Genomic DNA, 13,590 nt, shown 5'->3' on the forward strand with positions numbered 1-13,590 from the left:
TAAGTAAATTTTTATTTCAATCATGAATTTGTCTTTGAAAAATGAAAAATCATTTATCCTCATAAAATAATTATTCAGTAACTATTATTATTTAACATTAATATTTCGATCCACAATAATCTTAGTATTACATTTATAATACAAAATGCTCTTTGTTAAATTTCAGATTCACAGTTGAATATGTTCTTTCAAGACCAAGTGAAACATGGAAAGGACGACAAGGAAGAATATCAGTTGAAATGCTAAAAGAAATGTTCCCTATGTTTGATAAGTCAAGTGATTCAAGATTTAATTATTTTGGATTATGTGGTCAATATGAATTTTCAACACAAACTGAAAAGTAAGTGTATGCACTTGAATATAACAGTCATATTTACTACATAAGTATTTAATTATTTAAAAGTTTAATGCAGATGCAACTGCCCACATACAGGTAAAACATAAGCATCTAAAAATAAAATAAATCTCTAAATATGCAAAATTCAGATGACACAAAGCATAAGAGCAAAAAAATTCAAAGAAAATTTTTATATGTTTATTAAACATTAAATATAATTTTATTTAACATACTTTTAAATTCATATTATTATTAATATTGAGTGTAAATAAAGTTGAAGTGACTGCAGGTGTAACGGAGGCCCTTCCACTTTCCACATGCCCAAGCGATGCCAAGCATGTAGCTAAGGTGCCCATGTATGTCGGTGCATGGGAGCCCTGAAAACTTCAATGTGTAGGAGCCTAGAGTTAGTGCACATCTGCTCTCTACCAGGCCATATGCCGATCCCACCAGAGTGACCAGACCAGACCATCAGGGTTTGTAACCTGTGAGTGGGGATGTACTCTGGTGGCTAGCTTTGCTACAGAGGGGACAGTAAATCATGCAAGTTGAACAAACACCAAAAATGACAGAGGGTTCATGTAAACACCCTTGTCTTGAACCAGCCGTTTTACCTGAGGTGAAATGAGTCTGGAAGAATGAAGAAGAAGGTTAAGAGTTTGCAGAGAGCTCTATTCAATCAAACAGGTTGGTCTAGTGGTCTTCCCAAATCAGCTGGTTTGGAAGTCGAGAGTTCCAGCATTCAAGTCCTAGTAAAGTCAGTTATTTTTACACGAATTTGAATACTAGATCGTGGATACCAGTGTTCTTTGGTGGTTGGGTTTTTCAATTAACCACACATCTCAGGAATGGTCGAACTGAGACTGTACAAGACTAAACTTCATTTACACTCATACATATCATCCTCATTCATTCTCTGAAGTATTATCTAAAAGGTAACTACCGGAGGCTAAACAGGAAGAAAAAAGAGAGCTCTATTCAAGAGAAATGTACTAAAAGCAAAGTATCTTGCGATTACAAGGGATGATGGCAACTTTTTGAGAGAAGTGTTTTTCTTATTGCTCAAGAAATAAGTAAATGTGCTGGAGGCCCAGTTAAGGAAATCAGAAAAACCTACAATGGGCTTTTGTACCACAACCGATGAGGTGCTTCAAATGTCAACATTTTGGCCACACCACTTCTAAATGCAAAAGACCACAAACATGCATGTGTGGTGAAGAAATTCATGAAGGAGAACAACGCAAGGACCCTTCTTTCTGTGTAAATTGTAAAGGACAGCATTCATGTAGATCAAGAAAGATGAGATAGCTGTACAGGAAGTTAAAACCCTGCAGAAGGTCAGCTACTTCAAGGCGAAGAAGATTCTAAGGGCTTACAAGTCTACAGCACCAAACACTTATGCTCAAGCTGCGGCTGATGTTCCTGCTCCAACTGCTGTTGATTAAGACCAACTTCTCAGCAAACTTGTGCACACATTAGCTACCATGACTGAGAGAATAATAAACAATAGAACGAATCTCTCACTCATAAGGAATTTACAAAACCTTTGATAAAAATACAGCCTCCAGATAACAAATCGACCATGAGCAGAAGCATATCTGACCAGAACAAGACCAAACCAGAACTATACTGTAGAGGACCTATAGTTCTCTCAAGAAGAATCTGATGAAATGTTATACAATAGGCACATTGAAGCATTGTTATGCCTTAAAGACTCTATAAGCAAAGAACAATTTCTTCATAGCGACTGACTTCAAATGGCAATTTTCAACTGCAAACCTTTTCATCACAAAACATTTAATTACTAAGATGTATCTATCTCTTTCATTTTTATACCTTTGATAATACATTTTCTTTAAGATGACTGTTTAAACCCATTCACTGTTTAGCATTAATTTAATAGAAAGAAATACAGCAAAAACTGACTTGTACATTGCAGTTATCAGCAATAAAATACATACTTTTGAAATTTTCAGCTAAGTTGTGGATTTTTCAGGTAGTGTGACATTATCTTAATAGAACAGGGGGTTTGCATTAGCTACTGCTAAAGAGATGTATAGAGGTATTAGTGTTAAATGTTCCTCATTAATAAAAATGTTGGTTTGTAAGACTAATCAAATATGTAATTTGTCTGAACCTTCTTGTTTAGATCTATCAGTCATATTTTGAATTTATTCAAAAGTTTGGATTGAAACTCACCCAGAAGATGTTGACTTTTGGCTTGTTAAAAATGCAACATTTCAAAGTATTACTGTACAAATAACTGGAATATAAAGTGGGATACAAATATTACTTTTTTTAACACAGTGCCAATAGCATTTTATTGAGTATTGCAGCATTAATCTATATTATTTTTTTCAGACTCTTAATGACTTAAATACACATGAAGCACCTTCATGTGTTTTGATCGGTGCAAGAGGCACCAATCAGACCTGCTTTATTAGAGAGCAATGATTGTTATTAATCAGTTAGTCCCTGTGAAAATATCACTAAGTGACAGTATCACCTGAAGAGCTGAATATTGTGTGAATTTAGTAGGTAGCCTTGTTCTGAAGATCAGCAGTAGGTAATCTGAGTTACTGAAGAAGGCAATAGAAAGAATATTTTCACTTCTCTGAAAGACCATGCATGGGATACTGTGTTCTTTTAAAACAATTTTGCTTTTTGTGTGTTACTTAAGTCTTGTTAAATAAACTACAATCTTTGCAGCTGTGATATTATTGGATGATAAAAACAGTCAATTAAATACTTAATATTTGTTGGCAGGTGGTTAACAGAAGATATGGGGTATTCAAAGAAGGATGTCTATAAATTTATGGGTCAATGAATATTACAGAAACTGAAAATTTCTGAATTAAGAAAACAAAAAAAAAATAAAAGCAATTTTATTAACTATAAGATGCACAATTAATAATAGTTGCGTATGAAATAATCTATTAAATATTCCAACTACTATTTAAAGACATAGATAATTAATTCACTATATACAAAGTACATATTTATACACGGTTACTTTCTTTTTAACTCAGAGAAAAGTGGATTTAGTTTCATAATTGGTTACAGATAAAATAAGTGCATTTCACGGAATAATTATCTGATCAGTATTGTATTCCATTAGTTATAAGACCTGCATTCCTAAAGAAGAAGATGTGTGTAACTAAACAATAATGATAAAATAACAAAAAAAAAAAAAAATTGTATATTTATGAAAATTTTTGTATGAAATGCAGCAACACATGTAATTCTATTTTCCAATAAACAATTAAAATTCTAGAAATCTTACAGAAATTGCAAATGTCCATACAATAATTAAATGCAGATTAAAGCTTTTATATGAAAGTGCTTAGTTTATGTTATAAAACAAATAAATTTATAAAAATACATTATAATGATAAGATTTGTTGATTTAACTATACCTCTTTCTTATACCTCTCTTGGATGTTAAAAATTTATTTATATTCTCAAAATGAAACTCAACTACATATGAGTGGATAAAACACAAATTTTATCTATCATTTTATCATAAATTTAAGATCTCATGCACCTTAGCCTTCTCAATCAAAAAATTCAAACATTGTAAAATTAGACCTGTTCTTTATAAAAAAAAGTGTTCAATCATTTTAATTATAAAATTAATAGCTAATATTTTTATGATGACATTCTTTTTCAAAATTTGTGTGTTTGAAGCGAATGGCAAACTTCATGGGTGACCCATCCTTGATCCCCCAGAACCCATCAGTTATGAAAATATGATGGTCTTTGCAATTAGTATAATATGAACATTTAAAAAAATTAATAACTGATTAATCTCTATACATAAAATTAAACTTTTGAGTAGATATAACCATCAACATCATCATTTTTTCTTCTTGAATTAGCCACCTAAGGACCACAATAAATAAATATCTTATTCATTTTTTCACTTTTGACTTTCCTTCTTCCCAATTTTTCTTCATTTTTCTCATGTTTCACTTTTTCTCTTCACTCCATCTGTAATCATATTTCTTTTTCATTTTTTCCTGTTTTCTAAAATAATATTTATAGATTTATTTCTAAGATTATTTTTATTCATACACAAACACTCAGGTATGATATAGACATACAGACATTCAGGTATAATAACTGTAATATAACACCTAATTTTTGTTTTTCTGGAAATTGATTTTTTTATTGTACAAAATGCTTTTTTAAGTGTATAAGACCCACTTTACTAGATCTAATTTTATTTGATTCTTTATCTAAAGCATGGGTTTATTAATCTCACCTAGATATTTAAATTTATTCACTTTATTAATTTTTTTTTAACATTTTCAAACATTTTAATATTTGTCATAAACTTAGTTTTTTATGTTTTAAACTTAGAAATTTATAAACCTGTTTTTTAGCTTACATTTATAAAAGATTACTTTGAATTTCTGCAGTTTTAATATCTGAGGACAAAATTGCCAGATTACCTACAAAGGCCAAACAATTGATTTTGAGATTCTTATCCTTTCTTCGTAGTTTCACATTTTCTAACTTTAAAATCTCCATCTGTTTGTTCATTTCTCCAATTACTTTTTCCAAGACTATATTGAACAGTAAGGGCAATCACCTTGCCTCATGTCTGTTTTAATTTCAAAAGGTTCAGAACTTAGTCCTTGAAATTCTATTTTTGAGAAAGTATTTGTAAAGGTTTCTTTTACTAAATTCAGCGTTTTATTGTCTACTCAAAATTCCTCTAATATGCTGAACAAAATTTATTTTAAACTAAAACTAAAAATTTGCTCAGAAAACCATCCCTTTCTGAAACCTCCCTGGAATTCTCCAATTTTGGGTTCTAATTAATTGTTCTTCCCTAATATTAAAATTTTTTTTGATAGAATTTTAAAAGTTACAGGTAACAATGAAATGGCTCTGGATGCATCTATAGTTTTATGTTTTTTTTTATTACCTTTTTTATGGAAAGGATGTATGAAAGCATCTTTCCAATCAATTTCCCTCTTTCCAGATTTGAACAGAAAACTTTTCTAAGCTTTTAGTAATTGTTTCATTTGCAAATTTCCACATTTCTGCAAAAAAACTGAATCTTCAACAAATGCTTTATTATTTAATAATTAAAGTTTTTAATTTTTTGCCTTCAGTCACTTGACTGGTTTGATGCAGCTCTCCAAGATTCCCTTTCTAGTGCTAGTCGTTTCATTTCAGTATACCCTCTAAATCCTACATCCCTAACAATTTGTTTTACATATTCCAAACGTGGCCTGCCTACACAATTTTTCCCTTCTACCTGTCCTTCCAATAATATTAAAGCGACTATTCCAGGATGCCTTAGTATGTGGCCTATAAGTCTGTCTCTTCTTTTAACTATATTTTTCCAAATGCTTCTTTCTTCATCTATTTGCCGCAACACCTCTTCATTTGTCACTTTACCCACCCATCTGATTTTTAACATTCTCCTATAGCACCGCATTTCAAAAGCTTCTAATCTTTTCTTCTCAGATATTCCGATCGTCCAAGTTTCACTTAAATATAAAGCGACACTCCAAACATACACTTTCAAAAATCTTTCCTGACATTTAAATTAATTTTTGATGTAAACAAATTATATTTCTTACTGAAGGCTCGTTTAGCTTGTGCTATTCGGCATTTTATATCGCTCCTGCTTCGTCCATCTTTAGTAATTCTACTTCCCAAATAACAAAATTCTTCTACCTCCATAATCTTTTCTCCTCCTATTTTCACATTCAGCGGTCCATCTTTGTTATTTCTACTACATTTCATTACTTTTGTTTTGTTCTAGTTTATTTTCATGCGATAGTTCTTGCGTAGGATATAGTAATTCTAGCCAGAATAATCATCAGCAAATCGTAGCATCTTTATCTTTTCACCTTATACTGTTACTCCGAATCTAAATTGTTCTTTAACATCATTAACTGCTAGTTCCATGTAAAGATTAAAAAGTAACGGAGATAGGGAACATCCTTGTCGGACTCCCTTTCTTATTTCGGCTTCTTTCTTATGTTCTTCAATTGTTATTGTTGCTGTTTGGTTCCTGTACATGTTAGCAATTGTTCTTCTATCTCTGTATTTGAACCCTAATTTTTTTTAAATGCTAAACATTTTATTCCAGTCTACGTTATCGAATGCCTTTTCTAGGTCTGTAAACGCCAAGTATGTTGGTTTGTTTTTCTTTAATCTTCCTTCTACTATTAATTGCTTCCCTTGTCCCTATACTTTTCCTGAAACCAAATTTGTCTTCTCCTAACACTTCTTCCACTCTCCTCTCAATTCTTCTGTATAGAATTCTAGTTAAGATTTTTGATGCACGACTAGTTAAGCTAATTGTTCCGTATTCTTCACATTTATCTGCCCCTGCTTTCTTTGGTATCATTACTATAACACTTTTTTTGAAGTCTGACGCAAATTCCCCTTTTTCATAAATATTACACACCAGTTTGTATAATCTATCAATCGCTTCCTCACCTGCACTGCGCAGTAATTCTACAGGTATTCCATCTATTCCAGGAGCCTTTCTGCCATTCAGATCTTTTAATGCTTTCTTAAATTCAGATCTCAGTATTGTTTCTCCCATTTCATCCTCCTCAACTTCCTCTTCTTCCTCTATAACACCATTTTCTAATTCATTTCCTCCGTATAACTTTTCAATATATTCCACCCATCTATCGACTTTACCTTTCGTATTATATATTGGTGTACCATCTTTGTTTAACACATTATTAGATTTTACTTTATGTACCCCAAAATTTTCCTTAACTTTCCTGTATGCTCCGTCTATTTTACCAATGTTCATTTCTCTTTCCACTTCTGAACACTTTTCTTTAATCCACTCTTCTTTCGCCAGTTTGCACTTCCTGTTTATAGCATTTCTTAATTGCCGATAGTTCCTTTTACTTTCTTCATCACTAGCATTCTTATATTTTCTACGTTCATCCATCAGCTGCAATATATCGTCTGAAACCCAAGGTTTTCTACCAGTTCTCTTTATTCCGCCTAAGTTTGCTTCTGCTGATTTAAGAATTTCCTTTTTAACATTCTCCCATTCTTCTACTACATTTTCTACCTTATCTTTTTTACTCAGACCTCTTGCGATGTCCTCCTAAAAAAATCTTCTTTACCTCCTCCTCCTCAAGCTTCTCTAAATTCCACCGATTCATCTGACACCTTTTCTTCAGGTTTTTAAACCCAAATCTACATTTCATTAACACCACATTATGGTCACTATCAATGTCTGCTCCAGAGTAAGTTTTACAGTCAACGAGTTGATTTCTAAATCTTTGCTTAACCATGATATAATCTATCTGATACCTTGCAGTATCGCCTGGTTTTTTCCAAGCGTATATTCTTCTATTATGATTTTTAAATTGGGTGTTGGCAATTACTAAATTATACTTCATGCAAAACTCTATAAGTCGGTCCCCTCTTTCATTCCTTTTGCCCAGCCCGTATTCACCCACTATATTTCCTTCCTTGCCTTTTCCAATGCTTGGATTCCAATCTCCAATTATTATTAAATTTTCATCTCCTTTTACGTGTTTAATTGCTTCATCAATCTCTTCGTATACACACTCTACCTCATCATCATCATGGGCGCTTGTAGGCATATAGATGTTAACAATCGTTGTCGGTTTAGGTTTTGATTTTATCCTTATTACAATGATTCTATCGCTATGCGTTTTGAAATATTCTACTCTCTTCCCTATCTTCTTGATCATTATGAAACCTACTCCTGCCTGCCCATTATTTGAAGCCGAGTTAATTATTCTATAATCATCTGACCAAAAGTCGCCTTCCTCTTCCCACCGAACCTCACTAATTCCTACTACATCCACTATTATCCTATCCATTTCCCTTTTTAAATTTTCTAGCCTACCAAGCTTTTAATTATCTCTATTTCATTTATTTATCTCTACTTAATTCTTTTCAATCTGATGGATTTGAATCAGAGAATATTTTGATGGCCTCAATTTTTGTAAATTTTTCTTTTGATTCTTCATAATTCTGTAGATTTTCAAATAATTGGTCAAGATGTCACAATTTTTACTGGTGTTCATTGCTAGGGATCCATCTGTTCTTTTGAATCATACACTTGGAGGTTGATAATTCTTTAGGTTATTTTTAAAAGTTCTATTAAAATTACTTGTATTGCTCTTTATAGAATTCTCTTCTACTTCATTTAGCTTACCCTTCACTCATGATCTTTTAGCATTCCTTAAAATTTTAGATATTTCTTTTCTTTGATTCTTAAACGTATCGTAATAAACTTCCTTTTTTATGGAAATCACTATTTTCCATGCAATTAATCTTCTGTATAATGCTTTATCACACTCTTTACTTCATCACCAGTGTTTAGTATTTCTTTTTAGGGATGCTACTTATTTACCAGTTAATTAAATTAAACTGAAATTAACTTTAAATAAATTAACTTTGAATTAAACCATTAATTTTCAGAATGTTTTCTTTGAAAGTCTCCCAATTTTCTAACTTTAAACTGAATAGTTTATTTTGAAACATTTCTTTGTTTGATTTTAATTTTTCTGTGTAAATTTTAAGAATTCTGTTTTTAAACACTTTCTTAGTATTTTGAGGAAGAAGTTTTACATTAATTTTGGGTAGATAATGATTCGTTTCTATATTACAACTTTTTCTAACCTTTACATTTAAGATTTCTTTCACGTTTGCACTTGACATTGCTATATAGTCTATTTAATATTCACCTAAGAGTTGATTATGGGACTTCCACCTCTGTTGTTTACTGGGAATTTTTAAAAATAAGTAAACATTAGTTTTAAACTGAAGGTTTTTCATAAATTAATTAGTCTTTCCCAATTTTTATTCATTCAATTATGAGCAGGATAATTTCCAACTACCTTTTTATAAACCTTTTCTTTACCTGCTTGGGCATTAAAATCCCCCAATAAGATTTTAACATTTCTGGAAGGGATTTTTGAAATTTCCTCTCTAACTGCTCCCAAAAATTTTCCACCTTTTGTGGAAAATCTTTTTTATAAATGTTAATTGGTGCATGACAGTTAATTAAGGTATAATATTTATTTGCACATTTTAAACTAAAAAAGACAACCTTTCAGATGGTGAGTGAAAATTAGTTACGGAGTTTAAAATATTCTTATAACAAAAACTGTTCCCAAAATAGGGCAGTTTTTCATAACTCTGTTACCAACTTTTCATTTAAAAATTCTGTAAATATCTGATTCAAAGGTGTTTTCATCTATAAATCTAATTGCTTGTAATGCTAAAATCGTTATATTCTCTTATTTAAGGTACCTGTAAGCTGTTTTAATTTACCGACTATCAAAAGTGTGTTTATATTTATGGTTCTTTCTTCCTTTTTTCCTGTTTAGCCTCCGGTAACTACCATTTAGATAATTCTTCAGAGGATGAATGAGGATGATATGTATGAGTGTAAATGAATTGTAGTCTTGTACATTCTCCGTTCGACCATTCCTGAGATGTGTGTTTAATTGAAACCCAACCACCAAAAAACACCGGTATCCACAATCTAGTATTCAAATCCGTGTAAAAATAACTGGCTTTACTAGGACTTGAATGCTGTAATTCTCGACTTCAAAATCAGCTGATTTGGGAAGACGCGTTAACCACTAGACCAACCCGGTGGGTTTATATTTATGGTTCTAAAGTAATCACATCACCTGTAAGGCAATCATGGAATCCAACCAAACACGTACATGTTAAAATGTTGGGCTAATTATACTTAAGGCCTTATCAATAGCAAACAGATCCGCAATGAAAATACCAGTGAAGCTGGGAAAACCAAACGTGTATTACCTGTTTCTAACCAAAAAAGCACAACCAACTGAATTAACGTTTTTGAAGCTAACCGTATAAACTGCAGCATCAGGATTCACGTGGTTTATTACATTATAAAATCTGTTTCACAAAAAAAACCGGATTTGTGTTTTTAATGAGAGAAGACTGCCAAGGGAGTAATAACATGCAGCAGCAATAAGGACTGGAGGTAATTGTGTATTTAAAGCTGAGAAATGGTGCTGAGCTGTGATGCCTGGTGGAGGAGTAGATCTTGGCTGTTCCTGGTATCGATTAACATGCTGGTTGGAGAATACCGCATCAAAGGTTGTATGAGTTGGTTGCGCTTTAATCCAAGACACATAGGAGCATATCATTAGTTTCTGCCTATTCCAAAGAGATGGCTCACAACTGCACATCAGCAGACTTACCAACAGGCTTAAGCGAAACGCATCCATGGCAAGATGGATCAATGAATGATGGACTGCATCGAGTACTTTAGAGCGGTGGTCCGTACCAATGAATAAGCTATGCAAAGTCTAAGCAGGAACGAACGAGGGCTCAGTATAAGCCCAACATGCGTATATAATCGGCTACCCAATGGGTATTAGATAGAATTCTTATTATGTCTAATATTTTTATACATTTTACTTTCAGCTCCTTCAACTCAATTTGGGTAACAAATAATAACCCAAATTAGTTATTAGTCTAATCACATGCCTATAAATCTAAGCTGCGTGCATGCCTCAACTAGTGCACTAAAGTTGAGGACCAACATGTTCCCTCAACAGGGAAAAGCAAATGCATTTAATTTTTTCCAGGGAAAACGTGAATCCAGTAGATTTAAACCACGATTCTAAGCAAGTTATTGTACTTTGAAGCAGTTTCTCACCTGTAGCTAACGTTCTACATGCTACATAAATAGAAAAATCATCTACAAATAAAGAACATATAACAGATTTTCTCAGACAGTTTGTTATACTATTTATGGCTATGGCAAACAAAGTAACAGTTCCCTGAGGTACACTGTTTTCTAGTGTGAAACTTTCAGAAATCATCATTCCAATTCTAACTCGGAAGGACCGACTACTTAGAAACCTCTGATAAATAGGAAGAGATTAAATTCATGATAATGAAGTGTATTTAGGATTCCTCTCCTCCATTCCCCCATGCCAGGTCATCTTTTGCAAATCGAAAAATGCAATGATCAGGCGTTGGCAAATTAAAAAGGTATTTTGAATAGCAGCTTCCAGAACAACTGCATGATCGATAGCCAATCTACCTTGATAGAAACCAAATTGTTCAGGGGCAATTAGGAGTTTTCTCTCAAGATACCATGCTAGTCGACAGTTTACCATTCGTTCCACCACCTTGCACAGGGTACTGGTCAATGAGATTGGACGATAACTTTTGGGGTATGATTTATCTTTACAGATTTCAGTACAGGATCATCGTAATGACCAAGAGTCTGGAAATACCTGGTCGTAATCTGGAAAAGATGTCGTAGTACACTATCTGGGAGGTTTGATAACATACTGAGCCTATCATTACCATTGGGAAGTGTCATAAGAATTATTCAAGGCATACCTTTGCGAATCTCCAATCACCAACGGGATACGTCAACCTGCAACTTATATCTCAAAACTTAGGACAGTATGATTTTAGTACAAATTTTGAGAATTGCCTTCTCTTCTTTAAAAGTGGGGCAATCTCATGAGCGAGCTGAATGTGCATCCCCACAGTTAACACATTTTTCTTCCTCCTGGCATTCAGAGTCATTGTGGCCTTCTTTTCCACATCGAGCACATATTCCAGTGTTCAAGCAAGAAGTTGTAGTGTGGCCATACCTTTGACAATGGAAACATTGCCTAGGGTTAGAAATGAATGGTCGCACTCAAATAGACAAATAACCTACTTTTATTTTCTCCAATGGTATGGGAAAGTTAAATGTTAGTATGACATGAAGTAGGTTCCTCCATTCCACTCTGACGTTTCATAATTCATCTCACCTCTACAACACCTTGGGGATGAAGGTCATTAGTAATCTTACCAATATCAATCTCCATAAGGTCCCGGCAAAAGTTTACTTCTCAGCTCTGGTATTCAAGGATTTGCGGCATACTGCTTTTACATTGATACCACCTATGTTGGTGTGATGCAAGAGTGATCAACTCTGTTCGTCACTAAACATCTCAAGCAGTATCTTTACCCTTAATTTCTTGATATTTTTAGGTAAACCACTTGAGCCTGTAATCACTTAACAACAAATCTTACATTCTTATATTGTGGATGGGATGAATCACCAGTTCTCATCAATAGAGTTTTTATCCTCATCAGACAATGCTGAGTGAGGTCTTTTCACATGACTTTGGGTGGTGGTTTTTTTCAGATGGGCCACCAACCATCATATGGGTTTCTAGGGAATTACTAATTTTGGTCTCACAAGTACTGGGGAAATACAAGACCACCTCTTCTGAACCCACATGTACAGAGGCTAGGGCTAAAAACAACTGGATTCACCCAGTAGCCCAGAGGACATCGTTCAGGTCTCACTACATAGAGCTATGCATCCATCAGCACGATAGTTTCCACTTTGGGTTATGGTTGCGTTTCATAAGGTATCACCACACCTCTGAGTGTAAGTGTAAGAAGAAACAGTGTAGAACATTGTTGTATATCCACTGGGTTGGTCTAGTGGTGAACACATCTTCACAAATCAGCTGATTTCAAAGTTGAGAGTTCTAAGGTTCAAATCCTAGTAAAGGTTGATACAGATTTGAATACTAGATCCTGGATACTGATGTACTTTAGTGGTTGGGTTTCATTTAACCACACATCTCAAAAATGGTTGACCTGAGACTGTACAAGACAATCTTCAAATAACACCATTCACCTTAAACAATGTTGTTGATGAATCACTATTTTTAATTTCGATTGGCAACAAGGAATTTTAAATTTGTGTTTTAAATACAAAGAGTAACACTCAGTGGGTATTGGTGAAATTCCTGCCTGTATAAAAGAAGTTATTTAATGCTACTATGTCTCTCTTAAAAATTAAATGAATGACTGTTTCAACCATGGAGTGTTTCCCAACTGCCTTAAGACTTCTGTTGTACCCTCTTAATAAGAATCAGCACTTCATTAATTTAATGTCTGGCACAAAATTATTAGCCAATTTTGTTACTGCCTGTATTTTCTAAAATATTCAAATAATTATTCTGAAAAGTAGACTTTTAACATTTCTTGAAAAGTATAATTTGTTCGCAAATTTTAACATGTTTTGGGTGGTCAAAAATATAGTCTACTGATACAGTCATTCCCAGCTTTTAAAAATCATTTTTAAAAAGTGCATATAACAAACATACCATTTTCAATTTTTTTGCAATTTCATTATTTTTTTTTTCAATTTAGTTTAACTTTTTTACTATGAAAAACCTAGTATTGTTGTATCAGAAAAACTGCTTAAT

Source organism: Lycorma delicatula, chromosome 7 (assembly GCF_047948215.1).
Source record: "Lycorma delicatula isolate Av1 chromosome 7, ASM4794821v1, whole genome shotgun sequence".
In the NCBI taxonomy this organism is placed as follows: Eukaryota; Metazoa; Arthropoda; class Insecta; order Hemiptera; family Fulgoridae; genus Lycorma; species Lycorma delicatula.